This window comes from Erpetoichthys calabaricus, chromosome 5 (genome assembly GCF_900747795.2).
Source record: "Erpetoichthys calabaricus chromosome 5, fErpCal1.3, whole genome shotgun sequence".
Taxonomy (NCBI): Eukaryota; Metazoa; Chordata; class Cladistia; order Polypteriformes; family Polypteridae; genus Erpetoichthys; species Erpetoichthys calabaricus.
This window is the reverse complement of record NC_041398.2, coordinates 94,776,465-94,800,657: the sequence shown is the minus strand read 5'-3', so window position 1 is coordinate 94,800,657 and position 24,193 is coordinate 94,776,465. Positions and strand designations below refer to the sequence as shown.

The window sequence follows — 24,193 nt, the reverse complement described above, 5'->3', positions numbered from 1 at the left end:
GTGCTTAAATACTTTAATGATTTTACATCTCTAAACTTCAATATTAGATTTACTTTTCAGTGTCACATTTTTTTTTCCTCTACATCGACATATTCCAGTACATGTTTCATCATCATTCAGGCAAGAAAAAAAAAAAACATTTGTAGAATTTTCCTTTATTGTTATAATGAAAGTGTAACCAAATATAAAGAGTGTCTGTCAGTGTGTAAAGGTTTTTTAAATGATTACCTGATATTATAATCTGAAGTATTAAGCATCCCTTCTTTAAATATTTTTGAAAATAAAAACATTCTAAGATCTTCACTTAAACTGTCAGCAAACAGAAAAAATGAGCAAACAAACACCCAGCACAAAATTTTAGTTTTTCATTTCATATTCAGGCACCATATGTAAAAAAACAACAAACACCCTCACATTTCAACAAATAACTATGTGTAAACTTTTACTAAATCTTCAAACTTGGCTTCCGATAATTGTTGATTTGACTTGCACGCTACCACTGAGGAATTGCTATTCATTCCAACCTGGCAAACAACATCCACACAGCAATATTTGACAAAAATTTTTATAGAATATTCTTCTAAGTTAGCATAACACTAACTGAATTAAGTTGGTTTTTATAAAGGATATGGAATGGATGGTCAACAAACCCGGAACAAAGTGATTAGGGATATACTGCAGTTTCACTGACACACAGAGTGATCATGTTGGTTTTCTCTTCTCAGTGAGTCTATCCTGAGTATGTCCTAGGCCATCAGACTGCAGAATGTATTACTGGATCTTTATTAAAGTCAGACCTGCGAATGAAGTTTAACCTTCTGCATTATATGTGGTTTTGTCTTCAATGGGGAACTAGGGAATCTACTTTACATTTGGAGAAAAAGGCACCTTCAGAGTAGCATTAATCAACATTTAAGAAGACAAATCAGTCATTGCTAATACCCTAGGTTCTTGTCTATAAGCCGGACTCATGTATAAGCCGGAGACCAAAAATCATACGAATTTTTAAAATAAAATCGTATCATAGATAAGCCGGACTCATGGATAAGCCGAACGTACTATAACCTATAACTAATAGAAGGGAGGGAGGTCAGTGGTCTCACTCGCACCCATTTAATTTCTTTAAGGGGGGAGAGAGTGTGAGATATTGGCGTCTCTCTCACTCCCCGCATGGCGCGGTTGGAGCGGCCGGAGCGCGTTCTTTCTGCTCTGGGCGTCGCCGAGTCAACACGCGCGCGTAGCGGTCATTTAAATTGTGATTTTATATGTAAGCATATTTAAATATATATTGCGGATTTTTTGCTGGTTCGCGGATTTCTGCGGACAATGGGTCTTTTAATTTCTGGTACATGCTTCCTCAGTTGGTTTGCCCAGTTGATTTCATACAAGGGACGCTATTGGCAGATGGCTGAGAAGCTAGATTGCTTACTTTTCTCTCACTCTTGCGCTGACTATCTATGATCCTGACGTATGGGGATTGAGCAGGGGGGCTGTTCGCACACCTAGACGATACGGACGCTCGTCTAAAAATGCTGAAAGATTATCTTCACGTTGCTATCTTTTGTAAAGCTGATTCCTGAAAAGACATGCTGCACAGTGCTTCGCATACTTAAAAGCTCGAAGGGCACGTATTGATTTTTGACTGAAAAACAAACTCTGTCTCTCTGTCTCTCTCTCTCTCTCTCTTTGTCTGCTCCTGACGGAGGGGGTGTGAGCTGCCGCCTTCAACAGCTTTGTGCCGCGGTGCTTCGCATACTTAAAAGCCAAACAGCACCATTGATTTGTTTGCTAGAGATTGTTTTCTCTATCTATGTGACACACACACCTTTGAAGAGGAAGATATGTTTGCATTCTTTTAATTGTGAGACAGAACTGTCATCTCTGTCTTGTCATGGAGCACAGTTTAAACTTTTGAAAAAGAGACAAATGTTTGTTTGCAGTGTTTGAATAACGTTCCTGTCTCTCTACAACCTCCTGTGTTTCTGCGCAAATCTGTGACCCAAGCATGACAATATAAAAATAACCATATAAACATATGGTTTCTACTTCGCGGATTTTCTTATTTCGCGGGTGGCTCTGGAACGCAACCCCCGCGATGGAGGAGGGATTACTGTATAAGCCGGATTTATGTATAAGCCGATATTCTATTTTTTCATTTTCACAACTTTTTTCCTTAGATAAGCCGCGGCTTATAGACAAGAACTTAGGGTAATAAAAATCTGAAGAGTAATACCAAATTGAATACAGTTCCAATGGGCTAAAGGCAAGCTGGAGAAGCCGAAGCATGCAGAAATCCATTGTATTCTTTTGAGACCACCTAAAACGTCACTTAGTGAATTCATTACGCCTCTATGTTCACAGTATCCCCTCATGGAAAAATACGGACGAGCCAGTGTGTCAGGCATCTATTTACAGGAAGAAGTTCTCATCTTGCGTGATAACAGAATGTAGGAAGTCAAGGCCCTTCCAAGCCTTTTACAATTTCTGTCTTCAGCTGCAGTTGCCAGTGTCAGTAACAAATAAGCAGAAAAAGTAATAAGGAAAAAATCATACAGAACATGTAACTATAGCATACTTTATGTAGAGAACAAGGTCATAGATCACAGAACTGAACTTCAGAGTTATATGCGGCTCATGTGCATGTTAAGCTATCTTTAATGCACAATCTAGTTAAATTTAAGAAAAACTCCTTTGTATATATTGCTACAGACAGAAATTAAGCCTGGCAGGTAGCACTTTACCCTTTTTAACCCTGTTTTATTTATATATAGTACAGAGAAAAATAAATTTGTTAAAGGGTTTTTTTTTAAACAGCAACTTCTTGCTTTGTGACACATTGTTATTTCTGGTAGTTCAGGAGTTTACAAGACCGTAACCAGGTTTACCAAGTACTGATTTTAAAAAGTTAAAAGTAGCTTTTATCTCTGTATGTATGCTGACAAAATAACATCACTATTTGAAATTATTATTGAAATCTTTTTTGATCAAGCCCATCTCAGATGCAACTTCATATAAACCACAAAGGGAAAATAAACCCATGACTGTCAAAAACAACCCCCCTTTTCACTTTTCATCACAACAGAGACACAAAAGTCTGTTTTAATTAAAAAGCACCATTTTACAATGTAAAAGCATTATCCTTGTGTGCATTAGTTAAGACATATCGCAAGTAGGAAAAGAAAAATCTTTTTTGGGAGGATATTTTATTCTCTTGGATTTCTTGAAAAATCTGGTATTATATAATTTACTTAATTTAAGCTTGTTTTTAAGTAAGGCTATAGTACTATAGTTATTTATGAAAACATCTAAAATAATATTAATTAGGTCATGCAGATATGAAAGTGGTAACAAGCCATAGAATATTAAGTCGGAATGTGTACTTTCAGTATAATCTACCCTTTAATAGCAAAAATCGTTTAACAAAATCTGATTTAAACTATTTTCACCATAATATATTCAATTAAAGGGACAAAAAAAAAATCACAATACTGTGTACTAAATTTATATTGTTAATAATTAAAATGCTGCTGCCATTACATTATTCATAAAACATATTGGTATCCTTGGAAGCTGTTAAATTGCTTGCAATTTTTAGTACATTATTCATTATCCAAACACTGTAGTCTGCTATTGCATTCCAAGTTATTTCGAATTCACGGATTTTGCACTACAGCAGCAGTCATTTATAATAGGATTAATGCAATAAAATATAGGATATACAACAGTAAACTATGTACTGTATATGCCTATCATCTGTATTGTCAAAAATTACTGGACAATACCAAGAGACCACAAAGTATACATCATTATTACAATTATTATATGATACTATTTGCTTTATAGTAGTGAAATATATGAAAATGTAATTGACTACTTGCTTAGCTTGTCTTTGTTGCACAGAGAAGGCTAAAAATAAAGATGTTTTCAAATACAGTAAGCATGGGTGGAATAGTAGCACTCAGTTAGTAGTGCTGTCTTACAGTTTCACAAGACTGCAATTGAATTTTATTCTGGTCATTGTATTTGTAGTTTGCACATAGTGCCTATGCCCATGTGGCATTTTCTCCAGGTACTCTGGTTTTCCTTTCCAAAGATGAGTGTATATTATGGCCAAGCACTAGATGCTTCCTAGAAGGTTGCATCACTGTAAACCATAAAAATTGTGCCAGGCCTTCTGAACAGAAGTATTGCAGGAGAGTGAACATTCATTTTAATCAAAAGGTAACTAGTGCTGGAACATTTGCGTACAGGGCATCATAAAATCACAATTACACCATACTAAAAAGCAAAATTAAAGAAAAAAATTCTAGTCATCCATTTTAACTATCTTTATAGAGTAAAAATGGATTACAGTTTTTTTTTTTATGAATTAACCTCACTTTATCTGCCCTTTATGCCCAAGATTGTAGATGAAACTGTCGCTTCATTTCTTACTATAAACAGCCTCTATGACAAAAAGAAAATTTCAATTACAATAAACAGTGGCCTCTACTGATCAGCCAAGGAATTGCAATCTGCCTATAACGAAAGATAGGCAATCTGTAATAGATTTGTAAAAAAATAAACATTGCCGGATATTGAAAATATGCTATAATCAAAAGGCAATTTGTCAGGAAATTTCAGACAATGCGTTTTCTGTTGTCAAAAAAATGAGAGATATGTTTAAAGACGAAAAGTTTGAGCAAAAAAGGAAATTATACAGAAAAATAACTAAGAATAAAAATTGGACCAGCACCTTAAGTGCATACCACCAAACAAAAAGGACAATAACTTTAGGTAAATGTAACTGAGTGTAAGACAGAACAATATAAAGCAGCACACATTTACCAAGTCCAGTGCAGGTAATGACTGCACAAGAAACTTGGACCTATGGCTTCCACTGGACACTTTCAAAGGCTCATCGCCATAAAATATGATATGAGAGTGTCTCATAAATAAAACAGCAGCATTTGCAGGTATTAGAATGTTAATTAATACAGAGCACAGAATTAATTCCACTGTCAATTTAGAAACTTGCTATTTAAACCAGGAGCTTAATAGTTAAACATAACAAATATTATTGTATTATATATTAGGTTTACAAAATAAACCTAAAAGTTTAAATAAAAGATGCGTATATTGTTATACAACAAATAATTTATTCAGCTATATACAGGTATACCATAGTCTGAATATGTGCATCGGTAATGAATGCTGATAAAAGAAATTTAGGTTCATTAATATATTTATTAAAAATGTAATGACAAAAAGCAACTACAAAAAGCCAGGTAAATGATCTCAGAGTAACTTTCCCCAGCACTAACCTCACTTAGACAGGAAAACCAATGAATCAGCAGTAAGATGTATTTAACTGAAGGGGCTACATTGTCTAAAAACTTCTCCAAAACCATAGGTGCCCTAGGATGAATTACAGTGCATCCGGAAAGTATTCACAACGCATCACTTTTTCCACATTTTGTTATGTTACAGCCTTATTCCAAAATGGATTAATTTTTTTCCTCAGAATTCTACACACAACACCCCATAATCACAATGTGAAAAAAGTTTGAGGTTTTTGCAAATTTATTAATAATTAAAAAAAACTGAGAAATCACATGTACATAAGTATTCACAGCCTTTGCTCAATACTTTGTCGATGCACCTTTGGCAGCAATTACAGCCTCAAGTCTTTTTGAATATGATGCCACAAGCTTGGCACACCTATCCTTGGCCAGTTTTCGCCCATTCCTCTTTGCAGCACCTCTCAAGCTCCATCAGGTTGGATGGGAAGCGTTGGTGCACAGCCATTTTAAGATCTCTCCAGAGATGTTCAATCGGATTCAAGTCTGGGCTCTGGCTGGGCCACTCAAGGACATTCACAGAGTTGTCCTGAAGCCACTCCTTTGATATCTTGGCTGTGTGCTTAGGGTCATTGTCCTGCTGAAAGATGAACCGTCACCCCAGTCCGAGGTCAAGAGCGCTCTGGAGCAGGTTTTCATCCAGAATGTCTCTGTACATTGCTGCAGTCATCTTTCCCTTTATCCTGACTAGTCTCCCAGTCCCTGCCGCTGAAAAACATCCCCACAGCATGATGCTGCCACCACCACGCTTCACTGTAGGGATGGTATTGGCCTGGTGATGAGCGGTGCCTGGTTTCCTCCAAACAAGACGCCTGGCATTCACACCAAAGAGTTCAATCTTTGTCTCATCAGACAAGAGAATTTTGGCGGGCTGCCATGTGCCTTTTACTAAGCAGTGGCTTCCGTCTGGTTACTCTACCATACAGGCCTGATTGGTGGATTGCTGCAGAGATGGTTGTCCTTCTGGATGGTTCTCCTCTCTCCACAGAGGACCTCTGGAGCTCTGACAGAGTGACCATCGGGTTCTTGGTCACCTCCCCAACTAAGACCCTTCTCCCCCGATCGCTCAGTTTAGATGGCCGGCCAGCTCTAGGAAGAGTCCTGGTGGTTTCGAACTTCTTCCACTTACGGATGATGGAGGCCACTGTGCTCATTGGGACCTTCAAAGCAGCAGAATTTTTTCTGTAACCTTGCCCAGATCTATGCCTTGAGACAATCCTGTCTCAGAGGTCTACAGACAATTCCTTTGACTTCATGCTTGGTTTGTGCTCTGACATGAACTGTCAACTGTGGGACCTTATATAGACAGGTGTCTTTCCAAATCATGTCCAATCAACTGAATTTACCACAGGTGGACTCCAAATAAGCTGCAGAAACATCTCAAGGATGATCAGGGGAAACAGGATGCACCTGAGCTCAATTTTGAGCTTCATGGCAAAGGCTGTGAATACTTATGTACATGTGATGTCTCAGTTTTTTTATTTTTAATAAAATTTGCAAAAACCTCAAGTAAACTTTTTTTACGTTGTCATTATGGGGTGTTGTGTGTAGAATTCTGAGGAAAAAAATTAATTTAATCCATTTTGGAATAAGGCTGTAACATAACAAAATGTGGAAAAAGTGATGCGCTGTGAATACTTTCCGGATGCACTGTATGTCTGCGTTTACATGGAGAGTGATTTAGGAGTGTTGGAAGAATACTGGACTGAGAAAGAGAAAAACTGTGTGCATCCTTCTACAGCAACCACTCAGCTCAGTAATGCAAAGGAAAACATCATGAAGACAATCTGGAATATTACTGCTACACAGATCCCTCATGTTCAGAACATTTATGCAGTAATACACACTCCCTTTGAAACAAAGAGTATCATTAAAGACCACAACCATTCTGCAGTTTTGTTCATATATTTTACTCTTTGATGATGTGCTTATTGCCAGTTTTTTTGCATCAAACTATCATTAATATTCTTGTTAGACAAAGTTTAAATTTCGCTGTACAATGCTAACATGAGAAATTGTGCTCCAAAAACAAGGATGCTCAACACCACCTAGGAAGACTGTTGAAATACACTGGACTATGCAATTTATTTTACCCTTCTAAAATATGTCAAGAAATGATAGGCCAAAACAAAATGCAATAAAAGGTAAATTCTTGGGGTTTTTAACTTGAATAATTTTGATGATATGCACATGAACAGATTAATGTTTCCTGCCTCTCGATTGAGTCCCTTTTGCAGAAGATAAGCCATTTTGTCCTTTGTCTTTTTTGTATTTTCTTCTTCTACACTCAAGATATATAGATTATCCTGCTTTTACACAGATAGCTAAAAGGGCTTGTGCACTGCATTATTACTTTAATTTGCTTGAATACTGTATTAATTATAATTCTTGCTTTGGATTTTGTTTAAATTTTATTACCCTGCTTTAGTACATATAACTAAGAGAAATACCTAGGCCTTATTTTGTTTGTTGGAGTCTATTTTGGGCAAAAAGAACTGGAGAGAGCCACATTAAGGAATTTTTTAAAAATCCAAATGTATTCATTGTATATCTTTGGAAAGAACAGATAGATTGTGATTCATAATTCATTACCAATAATGTTTGATACCACAGATTCTAAAATGCTGTGGAATTTAAGAAAAGTGACACAAATGCCAGGTGTCTGTCCTTTGAAAGCATATTTGCTTTTAATACTGTCCAATTAATGTCTCGATGCATGCTCAATAACCCAGGTAAGGAAATCCTAGAAAGTTGATTCTGTTCATCTGGACAGTTTTTTCGATACGTTTCATCACTCATCCAAGTGACTTCCTCAGTCTCAGTTGACTGTAGGTTTCTCCAACCTTTTAAACAGTACCTTTGCATAATGACCGAAACTAGCACCATTGACTAACAATGGGCCGTGTGATCAATGATATGCAAATTATCCAGTGATCAATGGCCATGAGTACCATTCACAGAGAGTTGGGGAATGGCTGCAATCACTGCATTTTAAGATGGTGAAAGATGTACCTTTAGACCCCCTCCTTAGTTCTGAGATGGTCATTTCTTTTTCACGTAAATGGTCTCCTTGACTCCTCGCTCAAACCAGAGTTCCTCCCTGTCCAAGATGTGCACATCTTCATCATTGAATGAGTGACCACTGTCCTGTAGATGTAAATAGACTGCGGAGTCCTGGCCTGACGAAGTAGCTTTTCTGTGTTTTGCTATCCGCTTCGACAGTGGTTGTTTGGTTTCCCCGATGTATGATTCAGGGCAATCCTCTTGGCACTTAACTGCATAAACTATATTACTCTGTCTGTGCCGAGGCACCCGATCCTTGGGGTGGACCAATTTTTGCCGTAGTGTGTTTTGGGGTTTGTAAGCCACTGAGACCTGGGGCCTCATGTATATTGCCATGCACAGAACTCACACTATAACATGGCGTAAGCACAAAAGCGAAAATGTTCGTACGCACAAAAAAATCCAGATGCATAAATCTGTGCGAACGCCAACTTCCACGTTCTTCGGCTACATAAATCCAGGTCAGTGTGAAAAGTAATGCACGTGCACGCACCTGCTATCCTGCCCAAACTCCTCCCAGAATTACACCTCTTTGAATATGCAAATCAATATAAATAGCCCTTAAGCTCAGCCTTCTGTGAAAAGACAATGGCAAAAGCACGAGGGAAAATAGAAGAATTGCAGCGAATACCAAGTGGAGGCAAGGAAAAACATACTATTTGTTGGTTTAAACAGTGGTATAAACAACAAAAGGAAGTTGATCGAGTGACATAGTGTGTCGGAGAAACTCGAAAGTTCAAGTTCACAAAGTCGCACAGTGCCTGAAATAAAAAAGAAGTTGTCAGATATCAAAGTCGCAGAGTTGTAGCCCCCCATCTGAGTGTCATATGAAAGCTTATTAGGGTACAGAGAAAAAAAAATAGGCACACAGTGGGGTAAAAAGCTCTAAATGTCAACTTTAATCTTGAAATTTCCACTTTAATCACGTAGTTTATCATTAAAGTAGATCATAAACTTCATCTTAAAATCGTTTAATTTACTAGTTTCTCAAATCCCATCGTAACTAAAGTAGCATGTTAAATGCTTTGTTTTGTATTTCATCTTCTATGTGCTCTGTGTGTGTGAATCACTACGTGCTTCCCGGCTTTCTCTTCCTCCGACAAGACACAGAATCCATTACATTCGTAATATGACAGCTCTCTGAATAATTAAAATACTGAGATGTATATGTGATATCATTTTCATGATGATAGGAGTTAAAGCATGCTATTAAACATGGTAACACGATGGCGCAGTGATTGTTCATGTCTCACGCAAGATGCTTGCTGTGCCGTGCGCGACCTTCGATGAAATACTTTATTGTAGCAGGTACTGTCTCTTTCAAACGTACTAACCCCCAATTCCTGTTTTTACTTTTCTTTCTCCAAATACCAAATTGCCACACAATCAGCTCTGTAATAGACGTTAAGCCATCTGCAAGCTTAGAACGCAGATTCCTCAAAACTTTTAAAGGAACATTGAAATATCTTCGTAGTACATGTTTAATTATTCTATCCATCCAGTGTCGCACCAGTCCCAGCAAGAATACAACGAGAGGCAGGAACAATCCATGAACGGAGCGCCAGCTCCTTGCTAGCGCTGCAACATCGTGTCCTTACATGTTTATTTATTAACAATATAGATTATTTAAATTAAGTTGAAGTTTTATCTGTATAATATAATAAACATATTTTGCTGCATTTCATCTTAAAAATGATATCATCATCATATGTAAATATGCGTTTTATAAAGTGGCTCAGGTTGTGCAATATTATAACTGTATCGCAAGTTTACAGTGAGGTAATTGTACTTATATGTACAAACAGTTCTACAAGGAGCACTTGATGGACTGATTGAGTGGACAAAATTTTTGTGCGTACGCACCATTTATACATGAGGCCCCAGGTCTTTTGTTTCTTTAATTTACTGTATTTTGGGCTGAAAAAATATTCTTTATTACATTCAATTTTTTATTTTGGTTTTTAAATATCTAATGGCATCTTTATTATCGATGAATAACTTATATTTAGGGCTACTGTTTTATTTTGGAATTCCTGTGACATCATTTTGCATTTTTCTATGATTACTATCACTTTGGATACTGCCAAACTCTTTGTACATGATTGTTAATACATATCTGACCTTCTACTGTGCTTGTGCTTTTCTAAAAAAAAAAAAAAATCCAGTTTAAGAAATGAAACACCATTTTCTGACTTGGATATTGGTTTAGGAATGTGGCTCAAAAGCACATTAGAACTGATTTTGTTTCTGCTTCACTTCTTGACTGTATCTTTTTCTCCAGACCCAGACCTCCCTTTGCTCACCTCTCTAGAGCAGTAGCAGGTTTTGCAGTTGCCGGTGATACAACAGCTACAGAAAATGACAGCACTTAGTGTTGGCACACAAAGGCTTACTTTGTAGAAGCTGTAAAATGCATAACATTAGATAAAAATCAGCATCAAAGCTGAAACTTAGTAAGAAAATGACAAGTCATACCTATTAAATTATCACTAATATTACGTATAATTCTAGATGCAGTTTTCAGCCCTGCCCTTGAATTTTATCAGGAAAAATTGTTTAATTTGGGGGTATTATTTTTGATGCTGGGATGAAGCAATTATTTATGTCCTACCCAGGAACAACTCACAGCAAGGGTGCTAGCCCTATGATACAGTTTCTGATACTCACTCTGCACTTACATTATGTTGTGTCAGTTGCTTTATCTAAGGTAGTTTGCTAGGCTGATGCATAGGCAATTTCCACTTGCTTTCATTTTCCAGGCAACCCCCTTAAACGGCTTGCTGTCCAGAGGAAAAGTTGCCACCCACAAGGGCAGGGTAACCAGAACCGGAAAGATAATATCTGTTCAGGAAAATGTAGCATGTGTTTATTAACAAAAGTCAGAAAAACTTTCGTCAAAACCAAAGCGCAAAAGTCAAAACTATCTAGCTCTTTATGGCTACTTGTGTCTAGACGTTACTGCAGAAAAAAGAAAAGCAGAATTAAAAAAGTTTAACATGGAGTAAAGAGAGATCCTAAAATCATATGCTTTTCCTTCCAAAGCTGGAGGATAACATTTAAAGTTGAATCATTTTCATCTGCTTTACTGCCTGCCATAGACTAGACTTCCTTTCTGTTGGAAATTATTATTAAAAAGAGAAGATAAAAAAAAATGACAAGGGATTCTGGTGGTGTTAACTGGCCTAGTGCCGCCAAAGACAGTATGTGGTAATACACTTCTAGTTAACATGCAAATTATAACACTGTGAAAAAATTCCCCTGTGAGATTCATGTTATTCTGTAAGACCTAAAGATAGTCCATATAGGTTATTTTGTGACCTTAATCTTAATGAACACTGTTTGTAACATTAGACTAATCTTCTCCACTATGCATTTCACTTCATTGTTAAAGTGCTTTATTCTTCCATACATTTATTTTCTTTTGATTTCAAGGTGCTTTGAGGGAATGTATTAAACAGACTGCATGTCTGAAAAGGGCATAATTATAAAGTTTAACTTATTTCAAATTATAATACAAATTAAATTAACCCTGGGTTTGCATTAAATGCTGCAATAATAGTGGGATTACGCTGTCCTCAAAATGGCATGCTAAAGTGTGCTTGTGTGTGTCAGATGGAGTGCTTGAGGCTTTTGCAGATATATTTTTTATTTGCCTGCGTCATTTCAGCTCAACCCCACAGGTCTTTTTTGCCCAATATATTAAGATGCCCCTTCTTTTTTATACTTTATCTGCACCAAATGTTTTGTTGTTTTTAATCGACTTAATTAGAAACTCCTTCAGCAAAAGGTACAACTATAATGGTTCAATTTGTATTCACAGTAGACATTAATCATTTTTATATTTGCGCTTGTTTTATTCCATAGACAAAAATGAAAATACTTCTTAGTCAGTATGTGCAGTAAACTTCATGTAAAGCATAGCAGGGAGAAAAAAAATTAGGATCAAATAATATACTGATTTTGAATATAAATGCAGTAAACAATTTTACCAACCACACATGCATTTCCAGTAGAAAGACGCTGATGTTTGGTCAGATCATTTGATTAAAAATAGTAAACTGAAATCTAGCATACATTATAATTGATTCCTCAATGTATGTGAAAGGCACTTAAATCTCCACCACAACAGAGTCAACCTTCCTGGCCAGCTTATTGAGTTTGCTGGATTGAGCTGCAGTAAATTAAACCTTTGTCAACTATTTAAAATATGGAAGATGACATTTAATCTAACATGTAGGATGTGAAAGGAAAAAAAAATAAAACACAAAAAGAATATTATAATGTATAACCCCATATATATCAACACCCAAAATATAGAATATTAACTTCATACATACTGTATATTAGAGCCAAGAACTGAAAGAATGTTCCCTCAGCTGAAGAGCAAATGTATGAACCACTGCATTGACATCACATAGCAAATCAGTGGTGTTAAATTAACACTTAAGTGTACAGTATAGATGGAAACACCCTTTAACCCTTTAGTGTTCTTGAACACTGCCAGAGTTAATTTACCATTGATGAATTTACTGTTCAGTAAGAAATTTAAGGAACATGCCTTTATATTATACACAGAAATGTTACAAAATACTCGTGAAGTCTTTATACTCAGTGGTCTCTCCTCCTTCTGCTCATCTTTAACAGTATTGCACCACTTTTCTTCATTTTAGAATGTTCATCCACTTAAAATGCAGTTGTAATTAAACTGGTGCATAACACTTTAAAGTTTTGTTTCTCAATCATTGTCCTCAGCGACCCAAAGGCTACAAACTTCGATGCTGGTAACTCATATTTTAAAAACATTGCTAACTCTTTTCATTTTAATTTTAACCTCTTGACCTGTACAGCATTGGTTGTTGCCTTTGGGGTCTGAAAAAACCAAGACAAAATAGATGAACACATTGTACGTATTTCCTAACGTTAGAATACCTGGTACTGATTAAATTTGCATTTGTTTTTAAATAGAAACGTCTGTTCCCTTTTTACTAATTGCCGTATGTGTCAAGACCACTACTTCTTTATTTCAATTAGAAAAACCTCATACTGACAATGATACAACTTATTCTGCTTGTTCAGTCTGTGTGTGACAATCAGAAAGAATGTAGGTTTAAAATATATATACTCGATAGACTGATTATCTGTCTGTCTATTTTGAGAAATAGTCTATGCCACTGTGTGAAGCACTTTTATATTTCTGTAAAAAGGAGAAGAAAAAAAAAACACAAAGTAGGATTTTATCTAGAAAGAAATTGAACAATCAAGCTCATTAAAAGGAATTAGTCAAAATGAGATTACCAAACTGGTTAACATGAATAGCTGATGCCACACCCCGCCACAAATACTAAATAACAGTGTACTTAGAACATTTAAAAAAATGTTGGCCTGGAACTCAATACCATTAAGCTAAGCTCATTCACACCAAAGACCCTATAATAGAAAGTTGAGAAAAGGGATGGAAAGTGAGGTGGACAAACTCAAGCATGGTGTATTGAAGCTTAGTTCTGTTTTGAGAGGACTAATTGGCGAGTCAGATTACTTTTTAAAGGTCCCTTATAATGTCTCTAATTTAGGAAGTAAATAACAGCTAGATAACAGTGTTCTCACATATTCTAAGATAAATGTTAACTCTAGATGGGTCTGTACATTCTAAGTACAGCAGCACTGGAGACTACTGCATTGGATACACATATTCAATTGCCACTTTATTAACTTACTTTAATTTATTTTTATAAAGCACATTTCACGTTAACAGCCAAGCACACTATATAACATTATCTTGCTGCAGTATAATTCAAACCAGCTAGTAAATTAATAATATAGCCAAAACAGAGCAAAGTAATCATAATTACTTGATCTCAAAATAAAAATAGCAAACTCAATACACAACTATTTGGACACTCCTGAGAAATGCAAAAAGTTCTCTGCAAGGTTCATATCAACACCAGTAAAAGTAAAAAAAAAAACATTTTGCAATTAGATAATGGACTCCGATTAGTTGTTGATTTTCACATTAGCTACAGTTTAAAAGCCTTTAACCACCGTGGCGCACATTTGCTCGCCCCGATTATTTTTTCCTGTTTTAGGATTCGGGTCCTCGGGCTCCTCTGTGCTAACTCAATTTTACTCCATTCAAGAATTTTTTTATGGGAGTCCACGTAAAAAATGTGAATATTTTCTTCTGCTTTGCTAGCTGTGGATTCAATTATCTTTTGGTAAATGCACTGGGCAGATGAGGGGGTTGGGTCTCGAAATGCTTGACTGTATCCATTTAATCTACTCAAACCATGTAATTAAGCTCCTGGGAACCACAGATGGAATATAAAACAAAGGGCCACTGTTCTCAACTAAGTAAAGAAGACCACAGTTTACTCCTGTGTCCGTTAAAATTTTCTACGTTATCTGTGGTTACGATGCATGACTAAATATCAGTACAATCGACTTACTCTCGTTTAGTATAATCAATTTCTATAAAATGATTACGATAAATTTAAAATAAAAAAATCATCACCAGTGAATCGTCGCGATCCTTACCGGAGAGCACTGTAAGGGTAAGGTAAAACATAAAGCAAAATTAAACAGAAAAAAAATACAACGTGGAACACATTGCACGAGCACAGTCTCAGCTGTACACGAAAATGACTGGCATACGGTAATTCAGTTTACTTATTTAAGTATTTACTTATTCCTACGGAATGATAAATTCACACTGCATCCCGTTTAACCGTAACTGAAAGGCAGCCAATACTTAAGAGTCGGCAGCCTTTCTTATTCATTTATTTTATCAGAGCTCCCTAAAAAGCTGCATGTAATTTATTTGATAGTCTGAGTGACTTTGATCATATTTTAATTTGAGGCGACGTTACATTTTGACAAAAATAATAAAGTTGCGCCTGACAGCACAAGCACAAGTTTGCACCTAAACTGCCCTTCTGTTTCTTGTTGAAGGCACCTGCTAGCTAGCTAACAAGTTGTCCATTCACATTACACTGATGCACTTCATTTGTCTCTGTGGCAAATTTAGCTTTTTTTTTTTTTTAATTCTCGATAAACAGCCTAAGACCAATGACTCTACTGGGATCCTGACATACTGGCCTACGAGTTCGCAAACTGGGTCTGACTTTCCAACTCCATGCAATTTACCAAACAAAGCTTGTTTGTTCTGCACTCTGTGCGCGTATTATTGATAAATTGTCAGACATAACTGTATTGATCCCAACGTGATTGTTCTTTTATTCCTCAAACAGGTCTGAAAAAAACAACTTGAACATTCACTTACATTTAGTGCAATTCCTGCAGAGAACAGCAAACAAAACACAGAGCGCTCAAGCCTTCGGCACGGAACCCATCATCCGCACATGTTAGCAACAACGCTTCCCCTGAGCCCTGCCCCACTATGAGTGACAGCCAATGAACAGTATGTGCGTCACGATAATTGAATATATTATCCGTACTCTTCGTTCCTTTGGAGTGAGGCGCTGTGTATTCTGATGGTCTATTTGGTTTGATCGTGCTCGTTTTACTGCTCACAAGCAACTATCATTTTAAAAGATTTTAATCAAGTTAGATTATATATTAATGTGGTGAACAACGTTGTTGATTTTTAAAAATTCTGTTTCTCTCCTTGGAATTTATTTTTCATTGTACTGTACTGTACGGCAAAAACGGACACAATATGAAATACATATATCAAGTGTACAAGTATACGCCCTTTTCTATGTTTATTGCAATACAAGACCAAGCATTCCATTCGGTATTCCAGCATAACGAAGAGAGAATCTAATCCAAAATTTAGTACTACAAACAACCTTCTACAATGTGCATTTAGCTTTCTGTTAGTTTGTTTATTCATCTTTATTTTGTAATTCTGACTGTACGTAGGTCAAATGGAGCCTTCTCCACCTATCACATTTTCATCATCAGATCAATTTTTCTGCAAAGGGAGAGATTTTTCTGTTGGTCGGGCAACTCGCATAATCCAGACAGGCTCAGCCGTAAGACACAAGGTGGCTCCCTCTTGTGTGCTCACTACAAGCAGCACAAATGGGTGAGGTTCGGGTGCAATGCCAGTTTAGTCACAAGCTTAGGCAGGGAACACCTATACGGACTAGACCCTGGCAATGAAGACTAGCTTTGGGAACTTGGAATATAATCTTTCTAGTAGGGAAGGTGCCTGAGCAGGTGCCGGAGATAGAAATGTACCGACTAGATATTGATTACTGTACATTGTAATGCCCTGTGCCCTCAGCCCTGCACGTATTAGAGAAATAATGAGCCATTCAGACAACAGCTTTTACATATGCAAATAATAGCTGGTTCTTTATTAAATCATAAGCCTTCTTCGTTGGGGCTACATCTTGGTCACTGCACCGTAGCAGACCTCTCAGTACATCTCTCCATGTCTTGTGCCTATTTTTTGTCTTTAGGTCTTGTTAAATCATTTCTTCTGTTTTCTATTGCTAGTCTGTCAGTAGTTATTTTTATATGACACTTTGCAATGTTTATGAAGGTTTTCAAATTTGACTGTTACTTTACTACCTACACAGTAAATCCCAGGTGCGTGGTTGGTGCGCTTCATGTGAATAATAAAGTATCTATCTATCTATCTATCTATCTATCTATCTATCTATCTATCAATAGCGAGGACTTGCGGCTGTCAATGAGCCCAGCTACCGGTAACGCACCATGTACTGCTAATGTACAAGACACAAGAGCGGCGTTTGGGGGTGGCCAGTAGGGCGCCCGCCCCAGGCCCCGCTTTTGAGGTCCGCGTGTCCCTTTCGAGCGGATTTGTCAAGTTATATTCTGCAGTATAGATCAACCATGTCTCAAGACGGGCTTTGCGGTCTGGCAATAATATACAGTATATAGAAAAAGACATTGCATCCAGATTAGACTACGAAGGTGTCATCAACGACTTTTCCAATCGGAAGGCTAGAAAAGTAGATTTTCGTCTCTGAACCTGGAAACCGGTAAGAGATTTCATGATGATACCTTTACGTTAATTTCACACTTAAACTAAACACTGAAACTCACATTTTATTTACAGGCCATAAACATATCCTAATATTAATGCATAAAAACATACAGTATATCGCCAATGATACCCGGCTGACATGACATCAACGTGAGTTATGACTACGACATCATGCATATCGAGACTCGGAGTATACTTGCAATTTGGGTACTTTTCTAGAAGAAGCCCTGCTAATGTCCGCATGACACCGCAGCGCATTTAGCACTGTCGTGGTTTTGTCATGAACTATGCATTGAACTTTTAAAATAGATTATATCGTTATATTTTGATAATGTGCGCGCGTTATCTTGTACAAAATTAGCTGAATACTGTAATGAGAAAATCGTATGTTAACATTATTTTTATTAAATTCGCGCGCAAGTTTATATAGTTCACATACCGGTAACAGCGTTTGACGTAACCGGCCCCGCGTGGGGTTGGTGAGCCCTAGGCCTCACACACCCCAAAGGCCGCCCGGACAAATTAACAGTTATAAAGCCCCAAAAGCTAGGAAAGAAAAGTGGACTTCGAGTATGTCTGAGGCGGAGAAGTTTTAAAACACCTTTGTCAACGGTTATTATGAACAAATACATAGTCGTTGCGGAAAAAAGTGGATGTGGTACGGGCAACTGCATAAGATCTGTAAAGTACCATGAAGGCTGTTTAATGTGTTTTACTGAGACCTGGTTTAAGAATACTGACATGGATACAGGCGTTGAAATAGATGGATTTATTTGTGAACGGTAAGACAGAAACTCACCTTCTGGTAAGCAGTGAGGTCTGCCTGTACGTTAACAAAAAGTGGTGTACCGTAATCCCTCGCTACTTCGCGGTTCACTTTTCGCGGATTCACGACTTCGCAGGTTTTTAAATACAAGTGATTGCCCGCCTATCGCGGAAGTTATGTTCCAGACCCATCAGCAACAGGAGAAAATCCGCGATATAGAAAGACCATATAAATAAACATTTTTATAGTTTAGGCCTTAAAATACCCATCCCACATGCTTTAAACACATGTAAACTTATAAAACACACTTTGTTAACACATATGATATGTGGATGTCGGGCTAAGGATATGAGTAACATCTCACTATTATAAAACATTTTAACTTCACGCAAGACAAGACAGTGAGACAGGAAAATTGGTGATGTACAGGCTTTTAAATTATTGACACGCAGAGCGACAAGCAGCACAAAGCCAGCACAAAGTCCACTTCTCCTTAGCGTTCATTCAGCTCCCCACCCCCTTGACAATGCGAAGTGGCAGGAGCGTACTGCGCCTCCGGGGAGGGGGGGGTTTGAGCGATCGTGTGTTCAGCCCTCACACACCTCCACTCCTCCTCCTCCTTCCAAACGCGCAGAGCGACAAGCAGGCATTTTGGCAGAAGCAGCACAAAGTCAATTTCTGCTCTGCTGAGAGTTCAGCTGCCCCCCTTCACAAAGCGAGTGCAGACACATTGACGTCTGATCGCTGCGTGCAGTGTGCAGTGTTGGTCTGCTGTGTTTAAGAATGCAGAAAGTGTTTAAGAGCATAGGAAGTGTTTATAAGAGTGTGGGAAGGGTTTATAAAGCCTTAAAATATGTATAAATAATAAAATAAATATAGGTCGCTACTTCGCGGATTTTCACCTATCGCGGGGGGGGGGCTCTGGAACTTAACCCCCGCGATAGGTGAGGGATTACTGTAATAATATCACTGTGAGAGAGAGCACATCCGCATGACGAATATTTAACTGTTCACTGTTGCACTAAATCCATATTATTCACAGCAGAGTTTAATCAAATATTTGTGACAGCAGTTTATGCACAACTGTGGTGATGAGGGTGATGTAGCTGAATTGATTTTTAAAAATGTTCAGAAACTGGAAACCAAATTACATGGCTGTTACAAACCTGTGATGGGTGATTCAGTTTATGAAAACTGGAATCAATATTGCCACACTACCATTAGTGTGTGAATGTTAACACTAGTGGGGACAACACACTGGAGACAAATGGTATGGAAACATTTCTGGTGTCTACATATCCCATCTCAGAGCACTACTAGGTGTGTCTGACCACGCTCTTATTCATTTACTGCTGAGTATACATACAGAATATGAAACACGAAAAAACACTAACTAACTTGATTGAAATTTGGTGACAACATATTAAAAAAAGAAAATCAGCCGCTCTATATTCTACTGTTTGTTGATAATAATATTGTAGCAAGCAGTCTGTGGTAATGCACCATATCCCCTTTTTGGCTGAGCACTGAGAAGGAATTGCACAGATAAATAGGGCTCATCACTGTATCTAACTGAGGCCACCAGCAAAAGTAAAGTGGAAGAAGGTAAAGTTCAGCAAAGCTCAAAGAAGATGTTTCTAATTTCCAAATATTTGAGATATGAATGGCAATCACCACATCCACCCTTTTTAAAAGGATGTAACATGTCTACTTTGAGTAAATGAGAGAGCTGTTTCCTTTAGACTTCCAATAGCCCCTTTCTGCAGGGCTTCTTCCTAGGTTCCATCTTATCTACTACGTGTTTTCTTGAGTACTCCGTTCATCATTTTGCTTGAAGAAATTAATTAAGTTGTAAACCTCATATGAGTCATCTTAGATTTTTGGAATGTGACAGAACTGCACTTGATTGTAAGGAACGATTATTATTTTAAAATAACGGGTCTTCAGGAAGCATCTTAATTTATATTTTCCCCTCTCGCATCATTTACTAGAAAAGATTGTGAATTTTTTCAATTTGATGAAGTTTTACCAGTAAAAAGGTCTGAGTTCTGGGAATGGGAAGTCTGCCCATACTTCACAATATCTTCACAAAATGGCTGGTTCACATTCTATAATCTGCAATCCTAAAAAACACGAAGAAGCTTTTAATTAGCAGTATTTATTTAAACTTTCACAATGAGAATGCAAAATAGTTCAGTTCTCTGTAATTCTCTCTTTTTTGGAACTGCTACAGAAGCATCAAGCTCAAACCTACTTCCTGCAAGTTGGCAATGCCATCACTGGAACATAATGCACTCCAAAGGAAACCAACTCAAACTGAGATGCAATCCCACTGACACAGCTGTTGAAATGTATGTAAGCCAGTTGATAAAGTTGATAAACGATTTGGTCGTGCCAAGCATTCAGATTTGCTCAGAATGCTAAAAAAGCCGTGGAAATGAACGTATGATCACTTGATGGTGTTTGGTAGAAACTGACAGCTGATGTCAGTAGACAAGATATACTGTACCACCACTGCAAAACATGAATTACTGTTTATTGGAGTATTTATAGCATTAGCAATTGTAAGCAAAAATAATAATCTGGGGGTTTCTCCCAAAATAAAACGCCATAACAGACAATGATAACAAGAACATATTTGGCCCACAGATGTTGCACCAGAGTACACCATTCTCTAATATAGGAACCAGATACCCCACTGCCACAGACAGTCCCCTAAGAAAGAAAAATTAAGGTTGCCAAAATAAAAGGCTTACAGACACTGTGCTCACTTGGTTTAGTTCTTATTTATCAAATTGATTCCAATATATACAGAAATGTGCTGACCGTACTCCATCATTATACACAGAAGTTCAATATGGTGTCCCGCAGGGCTCAGTACTGGGACCTTTACTGTTTTCACTTTACATTCTTCCACTGGGAAGTATCATTAGAAAACATAATGTTAATTTTCACACATACGAAGATGACACCCAGTTATACATTTCTTTTAGATCAAATTAAGTTTCTCCAATGTTGTTTTTAATTAGTTGTGTTAGTGAATCTAAGGAGTGGATGGATGAGAACTACCTATCTTTAAACACAGATAAAACAGAGATGTTAGTTATTGGAGGGAATGATGCTGATCGCAACAATATTTTGTTGTCATTTAACTCAGGTGTAATCACCATTAATTTTACTGAATAAGCCTGCAATCTAGGAGTTATCTTTGACTCTAACGTGTCATTTCAAACGCATATTATAAAGTTGTCCAAATCATGTTTCTTCCATCTCAAAAATGTTGGGAAATTAAGGCATTTTCTAAATTAACAGGATTCTGAGAAATTAATTCATGCATTTATTTCTAGTAGGATTGACTACTGTAATGCAGTGTTCATTGAATGTTCAAATTGTTCTTTATACAGCCTCCAGTTAATCCAAAATGCTGCTGCAAGAATTATTACAAGAATAAGAAAATACGAACACATAACTCCAGTTCTTAAATACTTACACTGGCTCCCAGTTAAGTTTAGGGCAGATTTGAAAATCCTCCTTGTAATGTATAAAGCCCTAAATGGCCAATGCCCGTCTTACTTGTCTGAACTTATCATGACTTACAAACCAGATTGTACATTAAGATCTCAAGATGTCGGTCAGCTTATGATTCCAAGGATTGATAAAATAACAGTGAGAGGTCAAGCTTTTAGTTACAGGGCCCCTAAACTGTGGAATGGTCTGCCTGCTACTATAAGAGATGCCCCTTCAGTCACATCTTTCATATCCCAGGTGAAGACTCACTACTTCAGTTTAGCATATCCTGACTAGAGCTGCTGATTAACTGTACATACTACATCTCTGTTGTTGGTCATTACCACTAAAACATAAGCAATATGATAGTTATAATTTGTTACTAACTCTCAACTATTCTGTTTCTCTTCTCAGTACTCAATTGTTGCTCTTGGTGCCACTGCCACCTGCCAAGTTGTTTTGCCTGCCTAAGGTAAAGTCATCTCTGATGGAGGATCACAGGAATCGTTGGGTAGAGGGGTCCTTTCATCGGATTGGCTGGCCCAGCGCTTTCAGCTGTGGAATGGCCAATTGGGAGAGGCAGCTTGACTCTAAACAAATCCAAATCATATTACATTACGTGATATCATCTACTGTTAAATTCAGCTCTATACTTGTAGTATTTTTATTTTACTATTATACTGTATTGAGGATTACTTTTGTTTTGTTCTGTGTATTGTATTGTATTGATCCCCTTCTTTTTGACACCCACTGCATGCCCAACCTTTTTGGAAAGGGGTCTCTTTTTAAACTGCCTTTCGGAAGGTTTCTTCCATTTTTTTTCCCTACTAGGGTTTTTTTTTTTGAGTTTTTCCTTGTCTTCTTAGAGAGTCAAGGCTGGGGGGCTGTCAAAAGGCAGGGCCTGTTAAAGCCCATTGCGGCACTTCTTGTGTGATTTTGGGCTATACAAAAATACGTTGTTTTGTATTGAATGTAAAGGAGATAGAAACATCAGTTTTCCAGTGAGAAGATTATAGACACATTTACTGTGCCTAGACAAAATGAACTTTGCTGGATGTAAGTTGGGAAGAGAGATGAGAGAAATGTTTAAGAGAGAAAAGAGATGTTGGTGTTTTTTAGAACATGAGAACAATACATGAGTCATTCAGCTCAACAAAGACCCATCGATTAAATTCTTCCAAGAAACATCAGGTGTACTTCTGAAAGTCCCCAAAGTCCTACTGGCTACACTACTTGTTAACTTATTCCATGTGTCTGTGGTTCTCTGTGTAAAGAAAACTTCACAATGTTTGTGCCTAATTTACCCTGAACAAGTTTCCAATAATGTCACTGTGTTCTTAATGGACTCATTTTAAAATAGCAGCCTCAAACCACTGTACGAATTCCCTTCATAATTTTAAACACTTCAATCATGTCTCCTCTTAATCTTACTGTATTTTGCTAAAACTGAAAAGGCTTAACTCTTTTAATCTTTTCCCATAATTCATCCCCCGCTCTTTGGGTAGGACAGCTTCCAAGTGACACACTATCATGTATGCAGCATCAGGCTGGTTCTTACTCAGTTCCCCATTCCAACGCATGTCTGAACAACTTACAGACCAGTCAGTTTGTGTAGATTGTATCTAACAGTCTAAGAATACACTATACAGTTGATTAATGACTCTAAATTTACTCTTGACTAGCTACGTGACCAGCCCAACACAGGTACGTGTAATAGAATAAATTTTAAAATCTTTGAATCCTCTTTCCATATGTGTACGTTCAGCATTCCTCCTCTGCCTATCTTCGGTATTCTTGCCTGGCACTTGCTTTCTTAATCACATTCTGACGAAGCCTGCTTCTTAAACTCTGTCATTTTGAGACCTCTTGCACGCCTCCTGTCTGCTTTTTGACTAATTTCAACGGCAGATGGGCCCCATTACCAGCTGTGAAAACAATATTTGTAGGCTTGAGAATATTTCCTGTCTTTGAAGGTGACTCGAGGTGTGCCTAGTTAGTAATTAGTGACTCAATGTGTTTTTCACTTTGTTCTCATTGGAATACTCCACTTTAACTCCTTTTTTGTAAAAATATAAAAAGAAATGGTCACAATCAGGAAATGAACACCACAACCCTAATATATCATGTCATCATCCCTGCCACTGATCCACCAAAGCCAAACTGACCAATAAGACCAAAGGTAAGCTCAGATTGCTCAGAGAAACTGGACAGACAGACAGCAGCGCTTTATTATATATTACAAATAAAGGATGTGCATCAGTGTGCCCTGATATTCTTTCTAGGGTTGGCTCTGGATTTCTTGCACTTACCACAGTTAAGATTTGCTTGATTGCCTGTGAAACTGAGCAGTAAAAAGGCAAGCACTGAAACTGAAAAGGTTGATATCTTAAGATGTACATTGTCAAGGCATTTTTGTCTGATAGCAGAAATAGTGACATCTGGTTGTAAGTTGAAATTTCAACAATAAAAATACATAAACAAGAATATAATGTTTTTGCTGTTTGACAAAGCTTCACAAAACTTGGTGTATTCGTAGATTATGAA

General features: G+C 37.3%; 1 protein-coding gene across 11 annotated transcripts in view; it reads right to left on the bottom strand.

Moving 5' to 3' along the window:
* LOC114651810 (prominin-1-A-like) overlaps window positions 1–15,774 on the bottom strand; it is a 273,810-nt gene extending 258,036 nt beyond the window's left edge. For all 11 annotated transcript variants that reach the window (XM_051928258.1, XM_051928264.1, XM_051928267.1 and 8 more), the window contains exon 1: window positions 15,679–15,774. The gene's annotated coding sequence lies outside the window, so the exon portion shown is untranslated. The remainder of the gene's footprint in view (window positions 1–15,678) is intronic.
* Between the last annotated feature and the right edge of the window lie 8,419 nt (window positions 15,775–24,193).